We start from the raw sequence: 24,350 nt of genomic DNA on the forward strand, positions 1-24,350 counted from the left end.
CCCTCCCACCCCCCTCCACTTCAGCAACCCTCAGTTTGTTTCCTGAGATTAAGAGTCTCCTATGGGTTGTCTCCCTCTCTGGTTTCATCTTGTTTCATTTTTTCCTCCCTTCCCCTATGATCCTCTGCCTTGTTTCTCAAATTCTCCATATCAGTGAGATCATATGATACTTGTCTTCTCTGACTGACTTATTTCGCTTAGCATAATACCCTTAGTTCCATCCACTTCATTGCAAATGGCAAGATTTCATTTTTTTTAATGGTTGCATAATATTCCATTGTATATTTATACCACATCTTCTTTACCCATTCATCTGTTGATGGACATCTTGACTCTTTCCATAGCTTGGCTATTGTGGACATTGCTGCTATAAACATTAGGGTTCACGTACCCCTTTGGATCACTACATTTGTATCTTTGGGGTAAATACCCAGTAGTGTAATTGCTGGGTTGTAGGGTAGCTCTATTTTCAACTTTTTGAGGAACCTCCGTACTGTTTTCCAGAGTGGCTGCACCAGCTTGCATTCCCACCAACAGTGTAGGAGGGTTCCCCTTTCTCCACATCCTCGCCAACACCTGTCGTTTCCTGACTTGTTAATTTTAGCCATTCTGACTGGTGTGAAGTGGTATCTCATTGAGGTTTTGATTTGTATTTCCTTGATGCTGTAAATACTTATTTTAAGATGTCTTTATTTCACTGCATATAACATCTCTAAGCCATAAGATTCATCAGTAAAGTCATCATAATTACAATTTCTGGTGCTTGGTTCTCTCTAGTACTCTGGGGGGGCGGGGTGCGCGGAGAAATGTCCTGATGTCCTTCCTCTGTTCTAGCATGAAGATAAGCTTGAATATTCCTCCATTAAAAAATCTTTTTTCCACCAGCCTCAGCCTCTGTGGCCATCCAAAATTCTGACATTTCTCTGGAATATTCCTTAGGCTTCAAACTTTTTTTTTTAAAGATTTTATTTATTTATTTGACAGAGATCTAGAGAGAGCACAAATAGGCAGAGCGGCAGGCAGAGGGAGAGGCTCCCTGCTGAGCAGGGAGCCTGTTTGGGACTCGATCCCAGGACTCCGGGATCATGACCTGAGCCCAAGGCTTAACCGACTGAGCCACCCAGGCGCCCCTAGGCTTCAAACTTAAACTAGGTCCAGGCCTATTTTGGAAAATTGGACTTTTGCTTATATATGAGGAAAATAAAATTGCCTTAAAAATTTTTTTAAGTGAAAACACTACAGCCATGTTCTGAACAGGTAGCAGGATTTATCACTTTTCTTTGGGAAGATTATTTCCGAGTCTTATTATCATTCTGTTAAAGAACAGCCTGTGGGCTAGTCTGGAAGAAAGATGTTGAGAAAAGGCAGGAGCTAGATTGTATGTTGTATGATATTACAAGGATTCTTGACTTTTCTCCTGGCAGCTAGAAGGGAAGAAAGTATTAGGGACCCCAGGAAATGTAGGAAGTGGGAAGATGGGAACTTGCGGACCCTCCAGCAACCTGAGGCATTTATGGCTGAAGAGAAAGATCCACTAATGGATTTCTCTATAGAGGGACTGGCCACATTCTTTAGGAATAGTGAAGTCAGCCATCCAGTTAGCTTCTTCATCTGTGCTATTATCCCTCCATTATCCCCAAATCTTTATTAAAATCCTGTGACAATAGCAGCTTTGTGACAGAACTACTGTGGAGAATGAAGGAGAGGGTAGCTTATACCTGAAGGAAGGAGAAAGAAGTCAGCAAAAGTGTTGACAAAACACACTTGATTGGTGTAGGCAAAGCCAGGGAAGGAATTCTGGGGGACAGATGACAAACAGCGTCCAGAAGAATGTACACTTCTGCCATCCAAGGAGCCCCTCAAGTACTGCAGAAGAAGCTGACCTTCCCAATGCTATATGGCATGGGGATGTAGCTCAAATAAGACATGTGTCCAGAATACTATAAGAGTCAGAAATCTATGAATTATGCATAACCCACAAATTTCTTTTTTCTTCTATAAAAAGTCAATATCATATCACCTTCTGATGATATTTATGTGGAAAACACTCATTGCCATGCTTCTTATGGTTTATTCTCTTTGATCCAAAGCAAATGAATCCAAAGGAATTAGTTATTATCTGCCAATCCAACTCATGAAAGATTTGTTTTGTCAGACACTGACAAAAACTTTTGTTCTGTGTTACATCTTACACTGGAATCTAAAACATTCCTACAAGGAAGAGCATATTAAAACTAAGTTGTGTTGGTTTCTGGCTGCTTCATTAGATACAGTCCTCCTTAACTTCATTCCTTTCAAAGATGGAAGCAAGAAGACAAAGTTATGACTCTGTATATCCAGAGGACATAAAATGGGGATAAACTTAAGAAATGCCATAGCTCCCACGTCACAGACATTGGGTTCTTTGCTGCTAAGTCCAGATTCAGCTTATGGATTCTTCTCAATCCCAGACTGACTCCCAGCAGCCACTACAAGTCAGTTAGAACTGGCATGTGAGATGTAGTGGACTCTTCCTGAGCCTTGTCTCTTCCCTTGGCTCACCTTTTACTGCAGACATTGCTGCAGCTGGTACCTCTGCTCACAGGTGCATCCTGATGCACCTCACATTGGCTTCACCACTTATCTCTTGCATTCTGACCTGTGGTTTTTCTGCCACCACCTTGAAGGACCTTTTGGGAATCTGTCACCCTCTCTCACATGTACAGCCTGGGAATACCAGGGAGTTAATACTCATCCCCCCACTGAGGGATGCAAGCTAGTGGATAAGGGCCATATGCCCCCTTTTTCCATCTCCTGGGCAAGACACTCTGAGGCACAGTCTACACTGCTTGTTAGAGAGTCCCAGATGCCAACAGCAGTGCCCAACCCAAGAAAGCACCCTTGTGCTGGCTTTCCCTCCTTCTTTCCACTATCCACTGCCCTCTGCTGCTATTTCTTGGGACCACTTCCCAAAATAAACTACCTGCGTACAAGCTCTTGTTTTTTGAGGGAAAAACCAGGCTAAGCAAACTATACCTTAACTAGTGAAACAACAGTTTCATAAATAAAATAATTTGATTTTTATTTTATTATGCTTCTTTTATAATCTCTCCTTCAAGAAACCTACAAAGGATTTAAGCATATGGCCATGACAAATTGTCCTTTACACCTCTTCATTGCCTGACATAAAATATCGTCATGTAGATGAATTTAATCTCTAATTAGTTTCATGTTTGCATTTTTAAAAATAATCTATAGATGTTAAAAATATGGGTACTTGGTTTTGTTGTTGATAATTTAAAGTAAACAGAACTTACTACTTAACTTTTAATTTTACTTTAGATCTGTCTTTACATTTATTCCAATTTAGTATGTTGACTTATTTTTATAGTTGGCACTTACTTTTATGGATTATGTGAGATTTTTTTTTTAAGATTTTATTTATCTATTTGACAGAGGGAGACACAGCGAGAGTGGAAACACAAGCAGGGGGAGTGGGAGAGGGAGAAGCAGGCTTCCCGCCAAGCAGGGAGCCCAATGCAGGGCTTGAGCCCGGGACCCCGTGATCATGACCTGAGCCGAAGGCAGACACTTAACGACTGAGCCACCCAGGTGCCCCTGAGATGGTTTTGATAGAATCTAATGTCAAGTTTACCCATGTTGTCCCTTCTCTCTAGGAAATTCTAGCTGTCAATGCATGCTTTAAAATAAAAAAGGACAGATCTGAGATGTCTCGGGACAATCAAGGCTTGAAGTTTTTTCCCTGCTGTTGCTGCCTGGTTTCTGGGAATCCATGGAAATGGGAGTTGCAGGGCAAAGGTAAGTAGTTTTGATATTATCTCAGCAGCCAATTGTGTTGAGGGCAATATAACCAATAGGTAATGTAACCAATATATGCAACGAATGTAACCAATAGCTAGAACTCTCCAATTCCAAGTCTTAATGCCCCTTCCCATCTGGCCAGTGAAGGCAAGTCTCTTTGTATCTGTTTTATCACCCTACCTTTGTTCACCCTCACATTCATCATTCAGCAGGTTTCTCCCTTCCGGTTCCATCACTGCAGGTGCTGCTGAATGCCACCTGCCCAGAAAGCTGCCTATCACAGTCTTTGACTTCGGAGTGTCTGAGGGTGGGGATCGGATGTGAAGTGGTGGTTTGTTTCCTGGGGCCAAGGAAAAATCACCTTTCGTCATCTTTGAAGGAATGTCTAAGTGATTGGAGAGGAGTCTTTAGTAGCATGAATAAAGAACGAAGGTCCTGGTTGGTTTGTTCCAGCCTGACAGCCTACTCACATTTTAATACACTCTTAAGACTTTCAAGGCTAGTGCTTTATAATTTGTTGTCTTATTCTTTTGTAATGTAAAATAACTTTTACATTATTTCAAAGGCAAATGGAGAAGCCCCTTTAAGTTAACCAGTGATAACTTGTGATAAGTTAACTCTTGATTTTGTGTGAGTGAGTTAGGAGTGCACAGGGATCAAGGAGATTTTACCTGGTTGCATTTGAGAAAGGCTATTCAGAGCCAAGGAACAGTCATGATTGAATCAGTGAAAGATAGGCCAAGGTGACCTCTAAAATGAAGTAATGAGCAATTAATGGTCTTAGAAAACAGAAACTTGGTAAGATTACTCCTTGTTTAGGTGTAAAAAAGAGTTGGGGGGGTCAATCCTGGACCGCAGGTGTCAAAGTTTTAGGACAGCTCAGAAATGAGAAAAACAAAAGTGTTTCCCTAGAAAGGAAACCATATATATATATGGCTTCTTGATTTTTCTTGATATTTGGTTTATTCATACTTTTAAATCTAGATTCCACTATTGGAGTTTTTCTTTAATATCATATAAAAAGCTATATAAATAAAAAGATACTTGCACTATTAGAATAGTGAAAAGTTAGAAACCATCTATATAACGCAGTGCATGTTTATTGGCGAAATACATTATAATAACATGGATCAATAGAATATTTTGCAGGCATAAAAGTAAAGATTATGAAGACCCTATAGCAAGAATATAGAAAACACTCAAGATATCTTATTAAAAGGCAAGGTTTCTCAACCTCAACACTACTGACATTCAGGGTCAGATCATTGTCCTTGGGAGTGGGGGGCTCCCCTGTGCATTGCAGGATGGTCAGCAGCACCACTGGTCTCTACCCCCTAGATGCCTATGGCACCACCACCCCAGCTGAGGCAACCAAAAATATCTCCAGACACTGCCAAAAGTCCTAGTCTGTGAGTGGAGTGTGGGGAAAAACCCCAGGTTGAGAACTACTGTTAATGGGGAAAACCAAACTACAAAATCTCTTCTATACTATAATTAAATCTAATGAGACTAGGTATGCATCTAGATCAGAACAAAGATAAAACAAAAAAATCAGAACACTTTTTTATTAAGGTGGTGGGATTCTGAATGATTGTCTTTTTATAAATTCTTAATAAATAAAAATTTGTAGGGAAAATACCAGAATTGGAGTAAAATAATATTACAGTTGTATTATTTTTGCATGATAAATGAATGGTGTGGTTAAAAGTATAAATGAATGAATGGTTTTCTTACCTCTAGTCCTAGTGAAGCTTACCCATTAGACATCAATCACCAAGAGCAAATTTCATGATTTATCTTCTAGAAGTTTCCTACTCACAGAGTTATGATGACTGAAACATGATTAGGTTGTACGTACCTCTTATTTTCTTCAGTGATGGAAGGTCAGTGTATTAGTTTGCTAAGGCTGCCATAACCCATACCACAGATGGGGTGGATGACATAACATTTATCACAGAACAGGTGGCTCGAACAATAGAAATGTATTATCTCCCTAGTTCTGAAGACTAGAAGTTCAAAATTAAGTTGTTGGCAGAGTTGGTTCCTTCTGAGGGTTGAGAGGGAAGAATCTGTTCCAGACGTTTCTCACTGGCTTGTGGATGGCGGTTGGTCTTTATGTTCATGTGTCCTTTTCCTTATATCTTCATGTTGTCTTCCCTCTGTCTTCTGATTTTCCCTTTTCATAAGGATACCAGTCATATTGGATTAAGGTGCACCCTATGGACTTCATTTTAATTTGATTACTTATATAATGACCCTATCTCCAAATAAGGTCACATTCTGAGATAATAGCAGGTTAGGACTTGAACACATGAGTTTTGGGAAGTGTAATTCAACCCGTAACAGTCAGATTCTCAAGATGAGCAGGAGGAGCTATTTCTAACTGCACACAAAGCCCTGAAAATTCTAATTGGTTTGGTTTCAGGTTGGCTTCTCACACATTTCTTTCAAATGGACAGGAACCCCTCTTTCTTCCCTTCCCCACCCCATTTCCTAAGGGAGTATCTTGCCTTGGGAGAGAAGAAAATGTGTGGTATCTTGCAGGTGGTTTGGGGGCAAAGTAGTAACCACTGGTCTTGGATAATGTTTTAATAACCTAAATAATAAATATTTATATGCTATTAAAGTGAACTTTTTTTTTCTCCATACATCAACTACATGTAGATGAAGAGCTGCAAATAATATTCCTTCTATGGCTTAATAACAAAGTAGAAAATTTATATGCAATAGCCATGGGACTGATCCATTTCCATAAAATGGCATTCTCTGCAGTTTCAATTTCATGCAAAGAATTCTAAGAGTTCTAAGATGCTACTTCACAGAGCCCTGCTTATTTGATGTTCAGTGGAGGAACCCAGTTATGGATTCTGGCTTAGTTTCCAATCTGAAAAGATTTAAAGAAAGTAGTGTTTTCAGCTGTAAGTCTCAAAAGTTCACCATATTCTAGAATTAGATCAAACAGAAGACATAAATTAAGCTTTCTATGGATTATATAGACCCACACTCAAAGTTGATGTTAAACTGAGACCATTTCATAGAGATTCTAGTGCACATCTAAATGACGGCCATGGTAATTATTTATTAAGTAGTATTGGGACCTTTCACAAATAAGTCAGATGTCAAAAGAGGATCTATATGCCTGTGCTTATTTATCTCTGCTCTTCCTATATCAGACAAGTGGAAACCCAGATTCAGAATTCAAACTCTTCCCATATTCCCACAAGAATTCCAATGACTTTAGGTATATATTTGGATTTTGTACACACACCGAAGAGCCAGGGATTACTGGGAGCCCAGAGAAGAGAATTCTGCTAGTTCCTAAGCCTCTTGCCTCCTACTCTCTTTTCTTGCTTTCTCCTGTCTGTGTTCTTTCCACCCTATACCCCTCCTTAAGTCACACCATCCCCCCAGCAGCAATGCCAATTCCTTCTCTCAATTTAGGCATAACATGCCATGCAACATATCAAATTATTTCCTCCAGTACAGGTGGTGCTTTCCCTTAACATAATCAGGAGAATAAACCTTTCTCTATTCCATTGCACACTGACCATGTGTAACTTACTTAACCTCTTTAAAGGAATACAGTGAAAGTCACCCTTTCTATGGTGAATTTGCATATACCATGATCAGCCATCAACCAGTTCCATCCTCTGATCAGCCCCTTCTCAATCAAAGAAAGCTAAAGTTTATCTGGGTAGGAGAAGAGGGTGAAGACAGAAAGGACAATAGCAAACAATATCAGCTTGAGGAAAGCAGGAAGAGGAAAATGAATTCCTGAATATCTTCCTGGCCCAAACCGGCCTTCTAACTGGGAAACTTCAAACTGCAGCAGGTCGAAGATGGATATGGATGGTACACTTGGGTCCTGGAACTTCCTGCATTTATCATGCAATAAAATTACTCCATATTGTATGTGACTGAAGGTTTAGACCTTGCTTATCATGTTATGATGGGGTTTTATATGAATATGGAATTATTTTTAAAACCCTTTAATATGTCATCTTATAGCACTCCCAAAATAACTACCCTATTTAACACTAAAACAACACCACCAACAACAAAACAGATACTTCTGAAGAAAGTAAAGTTCTTAACAAATTAGTAACAAGAGTTGGGACTCCTACCAATTCTTCTGATGGCAACTACACTGGTTTTTCCTGGACAGCATGCTTCCTTCCCCAGGAGACCTCATCAAGAGTAGATAACAGGAACTTATTCTTCCTCCAAAACAGTTATTTGGACTGATACACAGTTAATTATCTCATGTTTCCCCTGGCCTGTGTCCATATGTTTTAAGAATTGTGTGGGCCCGTGCCTTCATATTGGTGGCCTCCAACAGCAAGCTGGGTCTAAACCTGGCAGTTTGGTGAATTCAAACAGACAAGCAGTCACTTCAGTTAAATAAATAGGATGAGTAGTTCTAAGTCATCCTTCACTTCCCCTGAGTGAAATTTTCACTCCATACCTGGGTAAAGAATTTTGCAATAATATCAAGGTTGAAAGTGGGGAAAAATTGGCTCTGTAGTGATTCTCTGGCAAAGATGCATAATAATAAGAAAAAGAACAATAGCATCAACTTCTATTTATTGAGTGCTTACTATATTCCAGGTACTGCACTAAACACATCATATAATTTAATTAGGAACAATTTTGTAATCTAATTTTGTTTTTTTCACTCTAAATAAAGAATTTTGTGTGGATGACAAAATACCCAACTTACAAAAACAAAAACTCTAGGCCTTGGTGCCTACTCCCTGATCTAATGAGCACATGTGAACAATTATAACTCAACCTCTAAGCACTGTTGTCACTTGGAAGAACAGGAACCACAAGAAATGGCCATGATATTTGATTTAGTCTTTGCCTCTTAAACATACACTGCAACATTTGTTTTCTCCATTTATCTACCCTGTGGGTATAAGTTAATGTTCATTACCTGGCGCTCTGTATCGGCTACTTCTCACATGACAGAAAATATTCATATGCCTTACAAGAAAAACCCTGTTCATAGCCAGGAGCAAGTTTCACCCTAATAGTCTGGTATGATTTGCCTACATTTATCAGCACTGCTTTCTCTCTGCTTTCACAAGCAACTTCAACCTGTCTTCTAGATAAGGAAGTATATTGGAGCAATTTTGGTCTTAAGGTCCCTGTAGCATCATTTTTTGGGAGAACTTTTATATTTAATACCAATGCCATGTATTGGTGTTATTAGAAGGAGGATTTGGAGACCAGAGCAAAAAGGCCATCTAGTGACAGATTGCATGTTGGCATTTTGATCATAGGCAGCCTGGGTTTAAATCTCCCTTCTACCATTTATGAACTGTGTGACCTTAGACGTTTTACCTGCCTTCTCTAAGCTTTAATTTTCTCATCTTTAAAACGAAGATAAGAATAGCGTCTGTCTCATAGGGTTAGTGTGTGGGCTCTGGGAGATAAGGCACAACAATGTGTGGGCATCCTGCTCGGCACATAACAGAGCTCAATAAATGCTACTTATTGTGAAAGCAACTTCTCTCTGCCACTCCTTGGATATGCAACTTTGGCCAAGTCATGCAATGTTTCTAACCTCTGTTTCTATAAGGAAATAGACTAGACAAGATATTTTCTAATATCTTTTTTCAGGGGTGCCTGGGTGGCTCAGGTGGTTAAGCATCTGCCTTCAGCATATGTCATGATCCCACAGTCCTGGGATCGAGTCCTGCATCAGGCTCTCTGCTCTGCGGGGAGCCTGCTTCTCCCTCTCCCTCTGCCTATAGGTTGTTCTCTCTCTGTCCAATAAATAAATAACATCTTTTAAAAATAAATAAATAAATAAAATCTTTTTTCAGCTCTGATTCTCTAAGAATTAAAATCATTCTGTACATTCATAGCACATAGTATTCACCAAAGTGTATGTAATGTATATGCTCCTCTGCATTTTTCAGCACTATAATTAATTTGGGATGTCATAACTAGTTTTGGCCAATGGAAATGTAAGTGTAAATGATGTGTAATTAAAGATCAACATGTGACCCGAGATGCATGCATGAAAAACATGGAAGAGACCATGGCATTGTTTTATGTGTAGCTCCAGGATTTTTTGGCATTTACTAGATGCCACCCTCTTTCTCATTAGCGTGGTTCCAGGTTTATTTCACTGTATATGCAGGATGGCTCTGACTCTTCAGTCAGAAATTCTTCAGTCTGTTTTTATAACACCTTACCATTTCACTGGGCATTATAAAATTTTTGAAGTATAATTATTTTTGTTATAACTACACTAATTATAAGAAGCAAAACTTTTCAAATTGGAGGTAAAATGGAAAGGCAGTATCTGGCAGCTCTACCTCACAAGATTGTTGTGCAGACCAAAGTAGATACCAGAGATTGAAGAGTGAAGTGTTGTGCAGTAAGGTGAGGTGGACAATGTAATGGTGGAGTGAGAGGTGTATTGGAAAGGCACTAGAACTCATAAAAGAGTTTGATTATCTGATATAGGAGACCTATATTTTTAAAGAGAAAAAACATATGAAAGTCAAAATGCAAAGTATGGCCAGAGACCTACACAGGAACTTTAATGAGAGGAGCCTAGCTTCAATCCACAGAGTACATCTCATTTCCCTATTTTATTTCTTTAAAAAGAAAAAGGTACTAAATTTAACATATCAAAAAAAGAAATAATAACACCTTCCTTGGAATAACTGAAATTCTAAGAGCAGTAAGAATGGTGTTTTTAAGCAGCTGCATACTTACCAATCTCTGGATAATTTAGGGATACTGGAATTCTTTGAGTTTGCCACCCCTATTTTCTTAACTAAGAAATAATGTTGGTTGACATACATCAATGTCATTTATTAATAATGATTGATTTAAATGTGAATTTGAAAAGTAAATAAAATATCAGTGATTCAGCTCTCCTTCTCATTTATCAAGATGGATTTATCCAAGCCATTTGTGATTTGGATGGAATGTTGGAACACAGACCAATGCACCGTAACAAACAAGATAGATGAAAATCTCAGAGGATGACTGCTGACCTAATCCAAACAAAATAACTCCTGGTTCCATTTGCTGTTGCCAAGTCTCAGTAGAGTGCTAAGAATAAATATAGCATGAGTACGGAAAAGTGTCGGCTTGGCTTTCTGTTTGTGATTATTCAAGCAGATGAGTGATAGAACTGTAGCTGATCTCCACCAACTGCCTGGAAGTCAGCAAGTCGTTGACGTCAATGCTCAAAATGAGGTATGCTGTTAAAGCAGTAGTCCTTCACCAGGTAGAAGAAAAAAGTAAACAGTATAACCTAAGGAAGAGAATGAGGCTTGAGGCAATGAATCAGGTCATTGAGGCAAGAATAATGCATCACTCACCATACATACAGTCACCATCCAGTGAGGCCACACTTTGGACTGGTAGAGGGTATATAGCATGGGAACTTGGTAGGTGATATGAAGTGTACTTAACAGTATCATTTTCATATCAGAAGGAGCAATGACTCCCGTATTCTTTGAGCCTTTGAGCTAGGTAGATTGTGTAATTTATAGGAGACCTGTTTCCCCAAAGTCGGGCCAACAGTTGGTCATTTCATCTCATATTCATTCAAGCTATATATTGAATACACTGTGATTTTATAAAGAGGCAAAAATGTATGTTGAATAATTGTCAGTGACTCTACATTAGATGTCACTAACCACCAAATGGTGCCACGACAGTGATATACTAAATAGCTCTTTTGCTCCTCACCCAGTGTCTACCAGTCAGCAAGGGGCTCACTACCAATAGGGAGAGAGAACAGGAGTGAGAAGTGTAAGACCTAGAGGATGGAAGAAGGGGGTAAAGCACCTTGGGAATAAACAGTACTGAGAGCATAACACCTGCATTTCAATAATTTGGTCTTCTGTTGGCACACACACACACACACACATACATACATACGCACACACTCCTGAAGCCTTTATTTCACTTTCTTGGTTAAATGCACTGGCTAGAATCTCCAGTACAATGTTGACTAGTGGTGATGAGAGAAGACATCTTTGTCTGATTTTAGGAAGAAAGCCTTCAGTCTTATATATTATTAGCTGTGAGCTTTTTCTTGGTGTCCTTTTTCAGGTTGGGAAACTGCACTTCTATTCCTAATGTTTTACGTGTCTTTATCATGAAAGGGTATTGGGTTTTGTCAAATGGTTTTGTTGCATCTATTCAGATGATCATGTGAGATCATGTCCTTCATTGCATTAACATGACATATTACATTAATTGATTTTCAGATGTAAAAACCAAACTTGCATTAATCTCACTGCGTTAACGTGTATAATTCTTTTCATATGTTGTTGAATTTGATTTGCTAGTATTTTGTTGAGGACCTGAATCCACATTTATAGAAGATATTGGTCCATAGTTTTCCTTTCTTTTGACATCTGTGGGTTTGGTATCAACATAAAAATGGTCTCATAGAATATTCCCTCCTCGGGGCACCTGGGTGGCTCAGTCGGTTAAGCCTCTGCCTTCAGCTCAGGGTCCTGGGATCAAGCCCCGCATTGAGCCCTGCATCGGGCCCACTTCTCAGCAGGGAATCTGATTCTCCCTCTGCCCCTCCCCCGCATGCTCTCTCATGTTCTCTCTCTCAAATAAATATATAAAATCTTAAAAAAAAATTTAAAAGAATTGTTCCCTCCTCTTGTATTATTTGGAAAAGTTCATGAAGAATTGGTATTCATTCTTTAAATGTTTGGTGGCATTCACCAGTAAAACTGTCTAGGCCTGGACTTTGTGCATATTTTTTTATTACTAATTAAATTTTATTTTCTCGTTATAGGTCTATTTAGATTTTATATTTCTTATTGAGTAAGTTTTGGTAGTTTGTGCTTTTGTAAGAACTTCTTCATTTAATCCAAGTTACCTAATTTATTGTCATACAATTGTTCATGTTATTTCTTTTTAATTCTTTTTTATTTCTGTAAGGTTGATAGCCATGTCCCCACTTTCCTTCCTGATTTTAATAAGTTAAGTCCTCTTTTCTTCCTTGGTCAGTCTAGCCTAAGTTTTGCCAATTGTGTTGATTTTTCAAAGAAGCAGTTTTTATTTCATTGATTTTTCTCTAGTTTTTTCCTATTCTTCATTTCATTAACTTCTGCTATAATCTTTGTTACAGCACCAAAATGAGAAGGAAAGCATAAGCTATCTTCTTCAAAATCCAATCTTATGAATGAAAATAAGCAGAGTCCTGAACTCATACTATAGGAAGCTAATTATTGCTTTAAACTATCCTTTGACTCTCAAGTTCAATCACCCACTGCAGAAGTTGGTTTATGTGTACAGATCTTCCTTAACTGTCTGTGGGATTATATCTCAATAAACCCATCATAAATTGAAAATATCATAAGTTGAAACTGCATTTAATGTACCAAAACCACTGAACATCATAACTTAGCCTCGTCTACCTTAACTATGCTCAGAACACTTACATCAGTATACAGTTGGGCAAAATCATCTAACACAACACCTATTAAAATAAAGTGTCAAATATCATGTAATTTATTGAATATTGTACTGAAAGTGAAAATCAGAATGGTTGCATAGGTACAGAATGTTCGTAAGTATATTGGTTTTTTACCTTCCTGATTGCATGGCTGACTGGGAGCTGAGGCTTACTGCGGCTACCTAGCATCACGAGACTATCCTATCACTAACATTATCCCAGGAAAAGATCTAAATTCAAAATTTGAAATACAGTTTCTACTGAATGTATATCATTTTCATACCATCAGAAAGTAGAAAATTCATAAGTCAAACCATTGTAAGTCAGGGACCATCTGGTGTAGGAATCTGGAATCCAAAGTCTGGGAGGAAGATCAAAAAATGTCAGCCCCCCTCTCCAGCACTTCATCAAAATCACCACATAATGAAATCAAGTAGTATTCTGCAGAGGCAGCTTCTACCCTTTCTCTCCCCCTAAAGTAAATTTGTAAATGCTTCACTTATCAGGCAAAGGTGAATCCCATATAACCAAAGACTAAAGCAATTGTTCACAAATTTTCACCATCAATGTGACTTTTCAAAATGTATTTCATCTGCACCCCCATGTCAGTGGAGTCTTTAAAAGATTTTGTCTACCAAAAAATTACATATCTATTAAGCAATAAACAATTTGTTCTGCCCATATTACTATTTTTTTCAACCTTAATGGAGATTGCAAATGATTTATTAGCAGCAAAGTTTATAGTAGTATTATGAAATCACAGGCTATTAATAAACAAGAATAACTAAGAATCCAGTCCTTTAGAACACAGAACTCTTGGTTGTTCAATATTGGCCATCATTGTGGCAGGATTCAACCCATTTAAGTCAAACACTAAAACCACATGACTTTTGCTCTGAGAGTTGCATTTGGCTCAGTACTCTTGTCCTAGTTATTTCTTTGAAGTCGTCAATGGCCAAATTAAGCTGGCATTATAATAACTTAGTCTTAGTAGTATGGTAAGCACACCATTTTGAACCTTTACTCTCTTTTCCAGCCAAGTCAACTCCATGGTTCCCGAACTGCGTGCCAAGGCACCCCAGAATACTGCAACAAATTCACAAGAGCACTGGAAAGACATTTTAAATTTTCTAGGGAAACATAACAATTTCTCTTAGATACCACATAAACTATAAAATTATGTGGATATATATTTAATAAGCAGAACTGTTAGAAATTTCTTTTGGCCTAGGAATACTATGAAAAAATTACCAAATCGCTGTGATCTGGAAAAGATAATACAACCTCTGTATTACCTATTTTAGTTTTCCCCCATAGCCTTATTAAGGATAACTGCATGGTTTATTAGCCTTTTTGAAATGGAAATATTAAAAAGAGCTCCAAGAACCTTTTTGGCTTCATGAGCCCCAAGTTGGTAACTGATAGACTAAGATGTCTCTAAAATCACATCAACAGAACAAAAGTGTGTATAATTGATAAGTGCATTCTTTATCATGATACCATTATAGCAAAACAGTGCTTCCTGCTCTTGATCAAGAACTTTCCCCCCTAAAATTTTCTAAAGGTAGAGAATGAGCAAAGAGGACACATCTAGAGAGACACTTCATTCATTTAACAAAAATTGACTAAGCATATACTTAGGTGACATGTAAGTGAGATCTGAATGAAGAGGGAGAGAATCACATAGGTAATTAGAGAAAGGGTTCCAGGCAGAGGGTTGCAGCAGGTGCAAAGGTGAGAGCATGTTTGGAATTCCAGATATGAGTTTGCATTGCAAGTTTGAGTCTTTTGAATTTGCCTCTCAGATACTGGTTAGCTTACAACACTAACTTTGTGAACCTATAAGGCCAAGAGCCAAGTAAGTTCAGGCATGCCTTAGTGACTTGAGCAAGATGCAAACACCCTATTAGGCTTAGCAAAATGAGCTTCCCCTTCTTTCCTTCCTTCCTCCCTTCTTTCCTCCCTTCCTTCCTCCCTCCCTCCCAGCCTCCCTCCCTTCCTTCCTTCCTTCCTTCCATTTCCACCAAATGTTATTGAAAGTCCACTGTTTTTGGTGCTTATTGTACAGCAGTAAATAAAACACACACGGCCCCAGCCTGCTTGAAATTTACAGACTAGCAAACTAGGTTTTTTGTAAACAAAAAATCCAGAGTGTGATAAGTATCAAACATTTGTTCAGTGACCTGGCCCAAATTAAAAGATAAATGTTTGATCAATGAATCAATGTTTGAATGAGTGAACAAATGAGGAGATGGATTGACTGACCTTTAAGATTTTATAACTCTGAGATTCTTACCATAGCAGGATAATTAGAATTTTTTTTTCTGATTCCCATTTTCTATTCATATATTGGTGTGAGTGAAAAATGTTGAGAAAGAATTAAACTAAATCTGCCAGTCATAAAACTTCATAAGAAAATCAATTAAGTAGCTCAAAATCATTTCTGTACTTTCAGAAAAAAAAAGAAGCAGATGTCTGATGATATTTTTAATTGAATTCAGAAGTTATTACCTACAAGAACCTTTAATTTATTCTTACCCAGTCAATCGAAAACAATTTAAGCAAAGCAGAATCTGTTTTCTTCTAAGTTGCAACTGAGCTGAGGGCTGTCATGCCAAGTTTCACCCAGTGTGAATTTCAGCAGCTGAATGATAAACACCAGTAAAAGAAGGCCTTTTCTAGAAAGCCAGCAGGACTGCTTTAGCCAAGTTTATGCTACTAGGCAACAACCTAAGAAAACCAATATTCTGTTGCTAATTACCCATCTAAAAGGCTAGAGAGGAAATTACAGAAAGAAGCAATCTTCTTAATAATTCCCCCATTACCCAATCCTGAATCATCTCTTACCCATGAAAGGATGAACATAGAAGTTTCAGAGAATCCCAATTCTCATTAAAGTAAGGAAAGAGATTGCTTCCCTAAAGAAATGGGCTTAACAATTCTGTGTATAGGTATAGTAACATGTAGTAATTTACAAATGTAGTGGATGAAAGTGACAGACAGGGTAAGTTTCTGGGGACTGAAAGGGTGGGAGCCGGAAACCCCAAACTGATGTCAATTCCATCAGCCACATTGCAACCTGGCCTCTGGTTCATCCATTCACTCATCACATGTGAACAAGACAGAAAAACTTACAGTGTAGTATAAAGGTCAGATAAGAAACAAGTAAACAAATAAACAAGATCATAAAGATAATTGTGCCTTGAAAATTTCCAAGGTGATATGATAGAGAGTAACTTGAGAAGCCTCATTTAATAGGCTGGTTAAAACCCTTCAGAGTATTTTTCTGGCCTAAGGTTTCATATATGTTGCAAACGTTCTCTGTGTTCTTTTTAAACTGGGCCTAACCATGCCCCTCTAACATTAGCTAATGACACTTACTCTCTTTTCCAGCCAAGTCATGATGAGTCTGTGGAAAGGAAGAGAAAGGAAGGGAATGGGGGACATTTTTAACACAATGGTCGAAATAAGCCAACATAAGAATACCATAAGAAAATTCACTTCTTCCTTTATGACCGTGGCAAAGGCAAATTCCTTAGGAAGGCTAAAAAAGCAAGAATATTGAAGAAATAGTTGAAAAATTGGATTTCAAAAAAATTCAAAGCTTTTGCTCTTAGAAAAACACCTTTTAAGAAAGGAAAAGGTAGACTGCAGACTGGGAGAAAATATCTAATATATATCCAAAATATTATTTGTGTGCACACCTAATATTATGTGTATATATACATATATGTGTGTATATACATACAAGTATTATATATACATATAGGATATATGTGTATCATATTTCATGTATACCTAAAAAGGACACATATGGAGCATATAAAGAATTCTTAGATATCAATAAGAAGACAAACAACCCAATTTTTAAATGAACAAAAGCTTTGAATAGGAACTTTACAAAGGAGGATACACAAATGGCTAATAGTACATGAAAACATGGTCAACACCATTAGTCATCAGAGAAGTACATATTAAAACCACAATGAAATACCCCTTTACACCTGCTAGAATGGCTAAGATGAAAGAGTAACCATACCAAGAGTTGGTGAGGATGGGAAAAAACTGGAACACTCTTACACTGCTGGTGTTCATGCAAACTTGTATACAATGTTCATAAAAGCTTTATTCATAATAGCTACAAACAGAAACCTACTGCCCATCACAGGTGATTGGATAAACTAGTTGTGTTATATCCATAAAGTGGAATACTATTTAGCAATAAAATGAACCACTAATACATTCAACAACAACATGAATGAATGAATCTCAGAAACATGCTGAACAAAATATGCCAGGTATAAAAGTCATGATGTAGGGGCGCCTGGGTGGCTCAGTCGGTTAAGCGGCTGCCTTCAGCTCAGGTCACGATCCCAGGGTCCTGGGATCGAGCCCCATGTCGGGCTCCTTGCTCAGTGGAGAGCCTGCTTCTCCCTCTCCCTTTGCCTGCTGCTCCCCCTGCTTGTGCTATCTCTCCCTCTGTGTCAAATAGATAAAATCTAAAAAAAAAAAAAAAGTCATGATGTATGAAAACATTTATATGAGATTCTAGAAAAAAGGAAATATAATCTGCAGTGATAAAAAGCAGATCAGTGGTTATCTGGAGCTGGGGTTCAGGATGGATTGACATTTAGAGGGCATGAGGAAAATTTTGGAGTGATGGAAATGTTCTACAATATGGTGGTGACTATGATGGTGGTTAGAGAGATGTATGTATACATTTGTCAAAACTCTCAAAATGTATACATGTAAGAATCACATTTTATTATATGTAAATAATAATGTTGATTATACACAATAAAGTTGATTTTTGAAAACTAGCTTCTTTCAAAAAGTGGTTTTAATGTTTGCTCATAATACTGGTATAAGTGTGTCATTCACTGGATCAATTCACAAAATTTGAGATTGGAAAGTTAGGCAGACATGGAGCCAATATAACAACCATAGCCCCAGATTATTCGCTGACCTGGTTTTACTAAATTTGCCATGCCAATCTTGAAAGAAATTCTGTGAAGAAAAAGTCTCTGGTCCAGTAGATTATAGAGAGACTGAATGCTCTATCTGTAGATTCACATTATACATTACCCTAAATTTGGTTCTGAAAGTCCTATAAAGAATATCCAGTAGAGGGGTGCCTGGGTCGCTCAGTCGTTAAGCGTCTGCCTTCAGCTCGGGTCATGGTCTCAGGGTCCTGGGATCGAACCCTGCATCGGGCTACCTGCTCGTCGGGAGGCCTACTTCTCCCTCTTCCACTCCCCCTGCTTGTGTTCCCTCTCTCGCTGTGTTTCTCTCTGTCAAATAAACAAATAAAATCTTTAAAAAAAAAGGATATCCAGTGGAACAAGTTTGGGAAACACTAAATTAGTTGGTCAATGTCAATCTGGAGGGAAGTGTCTTAGAGTTTTTAATCATCTATATATGTTTTAAATCTCAAAAAAAAATGATTTAGTATGTAGCATTTTCCACATGTATTTGAGCATGGTACTCATCTTGTAAAATTGTGTTCCATATTATTTGTTATGAAAATAATTTTTTAGGGTTCTTCCAAAGAGCTTGGTACTTGACTCCATCCTTACAAACAACTTGGCCAAATGGCAAAAACTAGATTGTCAGATTTTTGGATGACACAACCTATTTTTTTAATGATAGTCATTATTATAGAATTTGAATCTACCAAGATCTTGGACAGGCAAGATTGATGGGATTTTAAAAACTATTGGGTTTGAATGTTAATGTTAATATAAGTGTATATGTTTTCTGGGGGACAGAGGAGACCAGGCTTTGGAGTTTTAGTTGACCTTAAACTTGACCAAAAGTATAATGTTGCAGCATTAAAAACCAATTCAAGCCTAGTCTACACAATTAAAAGAACAGTGTCAAGAACAATAAGAAGAGAACCGTTATATATAAGTAACACTGTAGATCTAAAAGATGGAGAAAGATCTGAGACTGATGCCAAACGAATACCGTCCAAAATCTGGGGAAAAGAATACACAGGCATAATGGTATTTGCCTCCAAATATGTGGGGAAATTTCATGGACTGTCACTCAAGCATCTTGACTGCCAGCTTCTAGACCTCTTTAAATCTCTAATTGTACCTAACCAGGACTGTTTTAATCAGAATAGAAATTTGTTCACAAAATCCACAGAACGTGGGAAGACCAGGTTCCTCCCAGGATGGAAAGAACTCTGGGACAGGGTGGCCAGAAGCCAAACAGGGGTCAAGACAGGAGAAATATGGTCCCTATACCCCTGCCTCTACCATTAACGATGAACCATCAGCACCCATCCCATTCTTGCTTTTGCAGCATTCACTCAGGACTCAACACCTGTTAAATGGCAAAAAAGTTGGACCAAAATCATGTGCCTGGCCTGGGCTGGATTTATTTTGAGTTCTTCCAAAACCAAAACTAGCAGTAATGAGATGGTTCTTGACCTGGGATCCTGTAAAGATGTCCTTGCTTGAAGAAGGAATTTATACTAAATGAACTCTTATCAAAGATTCTTTCTCAATGTGGGAAAGGCAACAATTACTCAGACTCATTCAGTGAGAACTTTAAAATCAATAATGGAATCAAATTTTTAAAAAAATTAAATTAATAATGGGCAAACAAGAATATTTTAAGAGGAGAATATACCTTAGAAGATATCTACAACAACAATTAATCTTTATCAATGTGGAAACTGGGACCTCCAGTAATCAAATGAATTTTTTTCATAGACTCTCAGTGAATGAGTATTGTAAAGGCCAAGGGCAGGTTGCCCCAAGATGGGCCACTTTGGCATGAAGATTATTCTGAATTAAAACCAATCAAAACCCAGCAGACTCAAGAAAAACTCTTTACCTTTCCACAACTGCCTAAAAGAATTTCAATAGAGGAACTGCTCCAGAAAGAGAGCTATCACCATAGGGAACTACATTATAACATGAACTAGGTATGGTAGACAGGGAAGAACCTAGCAAGGCCTGTTTGACCAAAGTCATCTATGTCCCATTGTTTCTGTGTGGCCCAGAAAACCCTTGTTTACCAAACATTTACTTTTTGGTCTTCCTGTGAATTGCATTCCTTCCCTTTTGAAGTCCCAGACCCCCACCCATAACCTTCTCCTCCCCGGCCCCATTCTCCTTAGTTCAGAGTAACATATATACCTTGTTTTTCCTGATTGTCTTTGGAAATTTTATGTCTATGTGGATTCCCTGTTTGTACAAAATTCAATTTGATTTTCTCCTGTTAATCTGACTCATGTCAATTTGATTCTTAGTCCAGCTAGAAGGACCTTAAAGAGCAGAGGAAATTCTCCCTCCCTGACAGTATCAAAAGAAATGCAGAACCCAAGATCTCCAAGACTTCAACCCATCCTTCTCTATTATAAAATACTGCTTCCTTTTTCAACTGAACAATTTCACTTACTGATACAAATATACTGAGATCCCCATATCTACATATTGTTGTTAACAGAATTAATGTGAACACAGGAATGAATGACCATGTGGGGAAGGGGGAGAAAGTTAAGAGGAGAGGCAGGGACAAGATAAAATATCCATTTAAACTTCATGTGTTTTGTTTTTTGTTTTTTTTCTGATATGACCTCTAATTTACCAGCATGTCCTTGGTTTTGATGCTAACTTTTCTGGTAATTAAAGTTTGAGTGCTTAAGGAAAAACAATGCCTTTGACTAGGAAAGACCTTAGGAAAATATCACTATGAAGGCAAATTATTTTTCATCTGCTTAGTAAACTTTTTGACTGATGAAAAATCAATACTTGACCAATTCTTCTTTCAGGTGTTGTGTGTCTGATAGCTCTCCTATGTCATCTGGAAACAACAGGTTAAATACTACTTTGATGAGAAAAATCACCTATGGCCAATCAGGTACTGCCTTGAATGGATTTGTGGCTGATAAGTGACCAATAAGATGTTTGTTTGAAACATTTTGGAAGGACAAATCCATTATTTGTTGCCACTTTTTCCAAGGTCCATGGAGAAATTATCTTTAATTATTTCTTTAGTTGCCAGAACACAGCATATTCTCCTTTCTGGAGAAAGGGCAAACACTATTAGACACTTATTTTGCCCAGTTCTTTCATAAATCAAAATATAGAAACTCGTGGATTAAACCATTAGACAGCATTCCCTGAAGGACAGAGTACATTATATTAATTCTTTCTCCTTATTGTAGAGGCAGAAAAAGAAATAAGGATTTCCTTAAGTGTTGTGTCAAAATATCGGGATAAAACATGGAAACTTCACTCATTCAGATTCTTCATATATATATATCTAATAATTCTCTGGCCTCCCACTTCCTTTCAAATTGATGTAGGGTGTAGATTCTCTAACTGCTCTCATCCTGAAACAATGTGTCCTTTAGCAGCCAAGGATGCAGCATAACCCAGAAGCACTCATTTAAAAGAAAATCAAAAAATAAGAAAAAAGAAGAAAGGACATTAATGGACAGGGAAAAAGAGGCTATGCAAAAATTGAAGCCCCTCATCACTATTATAATTCTCTCTACACAATTGCTGGGTTAACTTTCTTTCTTTCTTTCTTTCTTTCTTTCTTTCTTTCTTTCTTTCTTTCTTTTTTTAGGATTTTATTTATTTATTTGAGATAGAGAGCTCAAGCAAGCAGGAGATGGGGGAGGGGCAGAGGAGGAAGGAGAGGGACAAGCAGACTCTGCCTTGAGTGTGGAGCCCCATGTGGGGCTCGAACTCGTAAACCTGAGATCATGACATGAGCCGAAACCACGAGTTGGATGCTTAACCAACAGAGCCACCCAGGCACCTCTGGGTTCATTTTCTTTTTCTTTTTTTTTTCTGGGTTCATTTTCTAATAGCAACTCCATAGTCCTCTCTTCTGGCTGCTCAGTGTCTCCAGTGGAGACACCTCTTCAGCTCAGACTCTGAATCCTACCATTTGGCTGATTCTAGACATTGTCAGTGACAGCCTGTTTACCACCCCATAATACCACAGGTCAGAAGGGCTATCACGGCTGTTTCTTAGCAAGCTCAGTTTTCTTAGAGCAGAGCTCATGCTGGGCAAGTTTCCATCCAGACTTCTAAGCAACCAACTTCTTTCTTATTCGAATTTCACCATTAATTCACCTTGGAGTATTGGTCGTGACATCTCTCTTTACATCCCTGATGTTTCCAGAGGAAATGCTCATACTGAACTAACTCTGGGAACCATCTGGGAGGAAGCATTTGCATAACCCTTTCCAAAATAACAGCATGGCAGCCTTCCCAACTCACAGCCACAACATCCTGTGGAATCAGCAAAACTGTTGAAAAAGCCAACAACCAATTTGAATTAGAACAATTCCATGGGGGCTCAGGGCAACAAGGTTTTTATTCCTAGAATCTAGAATAGTGGTATTCTTATATCATGATCCAAGACAGATCTGAAACAAGTTTGACACCACCCACCCCCAAATCTCACTTAACGCAGTATGCTTTTTCCCCTCTATTCTATTGCATTTTCATGCTAGTTGTGACCCAGTAAGCTGATTTCATGATCCACTAATCGGTCATGACCCATAATCCAAAAAGCATTGCTGTAGAACATGGAGAAAGTCTCTTTTATCTGGGGTCATTTCAAATGGCCATGTTTTAAGGATTTTAAAGCAGTGCTGTACATTAGAGCCACCGGAGACACTAGAAAAATTAAGATGGCTCGCTCCCCTGGCTAGAGAGTCTGATTCAACCGGTAGCAAGCAAGCAGCAGGCATTGTGAAAGCTCTCTAAGTAATCCTAACATGTGGCCAGGATTGGGAACCATTGCTCTAGTGTAGAGCAACTAATAAGAAAACCTACAAGATCCTTTACTGCAGTACACTTGTCCAAAGAATCTCGCCTGGAGAAGTTATTCTGCGTAATATAAATTTGTCACTACATAGGTTGTTTATCAGTTTGCCGCATTCGGTACAGGACGATCTTTAAAGCACTTTACAATCTCTGTTTTTCCACTTGAGCAGCAGAATCCCTAAAGGCCAGGAGGCCTGAGCGCTTGGCCTCTTGCCTTGGACACAAGGTCAAGGCAGGCCCGAGTTATTATACATCCGCCTCTGGTCTGTGTGACCTTTCCCCTAGTAAGCTTGATTCCCATGAACAGAAACTAGATGCCTGAGAGCTGACACATGGAAAGCGCCTACTGTTCCACAGCAGTGACCCTTCACCTACTAAACTTCCTCTTGTTGACTCTACTGCCAGCCGCCAGCCCGAACAGCCCAGGCTGTGGGTGTGGGACTGACCTTTTACCCACTTAGCCAGCGAGAGGCCCAGCATCTGCTAGCTTCTGCAGGATGGGCTGTATTTCTTCCTTCCAGCACAATGTTGATGAAAATGTGGGGAAGAATCACTTGATTTTTATTTCTAAACAGGAAGTGGGACTATGACTTAGGGCTGTAGCATACAAAAACAATCCTTTCGTTCCAATATACAGTGCATTCTGAGGTGCCTATTTGTTGCCAAATGCAGTGGGGGCACCCTACTGTGAAAGGGCTGAAAGAAAGAACACAGAAGGGGAGCCCCACACCTTTGTTCTCTGGACTCAGCTCAGACTAGTGAAACACAGCCGGGCCCCTTTCTTCAGTGAAGAACATAAATGTGTCCCCCAAACTCAGCATTGTCGGATGTTCACATTTAGTTTTCAGAAGACTGAAAGCAGAAAGGAATGTGTGTCTGTGTGATTACTGTGAAAGCTAAAGATTGTGTAGTTTTCTTTCTGGCAAAATCTAACAGATGCTCTACATATGAAGGACACCAGAAAATAAAAAAAAAAAACAACATCCTAGAAGAAGCAAGCAGTTGAGTTTCCAGCACTTTTTGTGTTTTTTTAAAATTTCAATTCAATTAGCCAACATATAGTACATCATTAGTTTCAGATGTAGAGTTCAATAATTCATCAGTTTCATATAACACCCAGTGCTCATGAGATCACGTGCCCTCCTTAATGTGCATCACCCAGGTACTCCCCCCCACCCACCCACCACCCTTCTGCAACCCTCAGTTTGTTTCCCATAGTCTCTCATGGTTTGTCTTCTCTCTGATTTCTTTCCATTCTGTTTTCCTCCCTTCCCCTACTGTCCTTTGCC

At 38.5% G+C, this 24,350-nt stretch overlaps 1 long non-coding RNA gene across 1 annotated transcript in view; it reads left to right on the forward strand.

Moving 5' to 3' along the window:
- Positions 1 to 10,948, forward strand: part of LOC145716413 (uncharacterized) — a 103,107-nt gene extending 92,159 nt beyond the window's left edge. Inside the window, exons 4-5 of the long non-coding RNA XR_014139048.1 lie at positions 3,657 to 3,798; positions 10,717 to 10,948. This is a non-coding gene — a long non-coding RNA (uncharacterized LOC145716413). The remainder of the gene's footprint in view (positions 1 to 3,656; positions 3,799 to 10,716) is intronic.
- The last annotated feature ends 13,402 nt before the right edge of the window (positions 10,949 to 24,350 follow it).

This window comes from Leptonychotes weddellii, chromosome 12, assembly GCF_054177405.1.
Source record: "Leptonychotes weddellii isolate Sample4059 chromosome 12, ASM5417740v2, whole genome shotgun sequence".
Taxonomy (NCBI): Eukaryota; Metazoa; Chordata; class Mammalia; order Carnivora; family Phocidae; genus Leptonychotes; species Leptonychotes weddellii.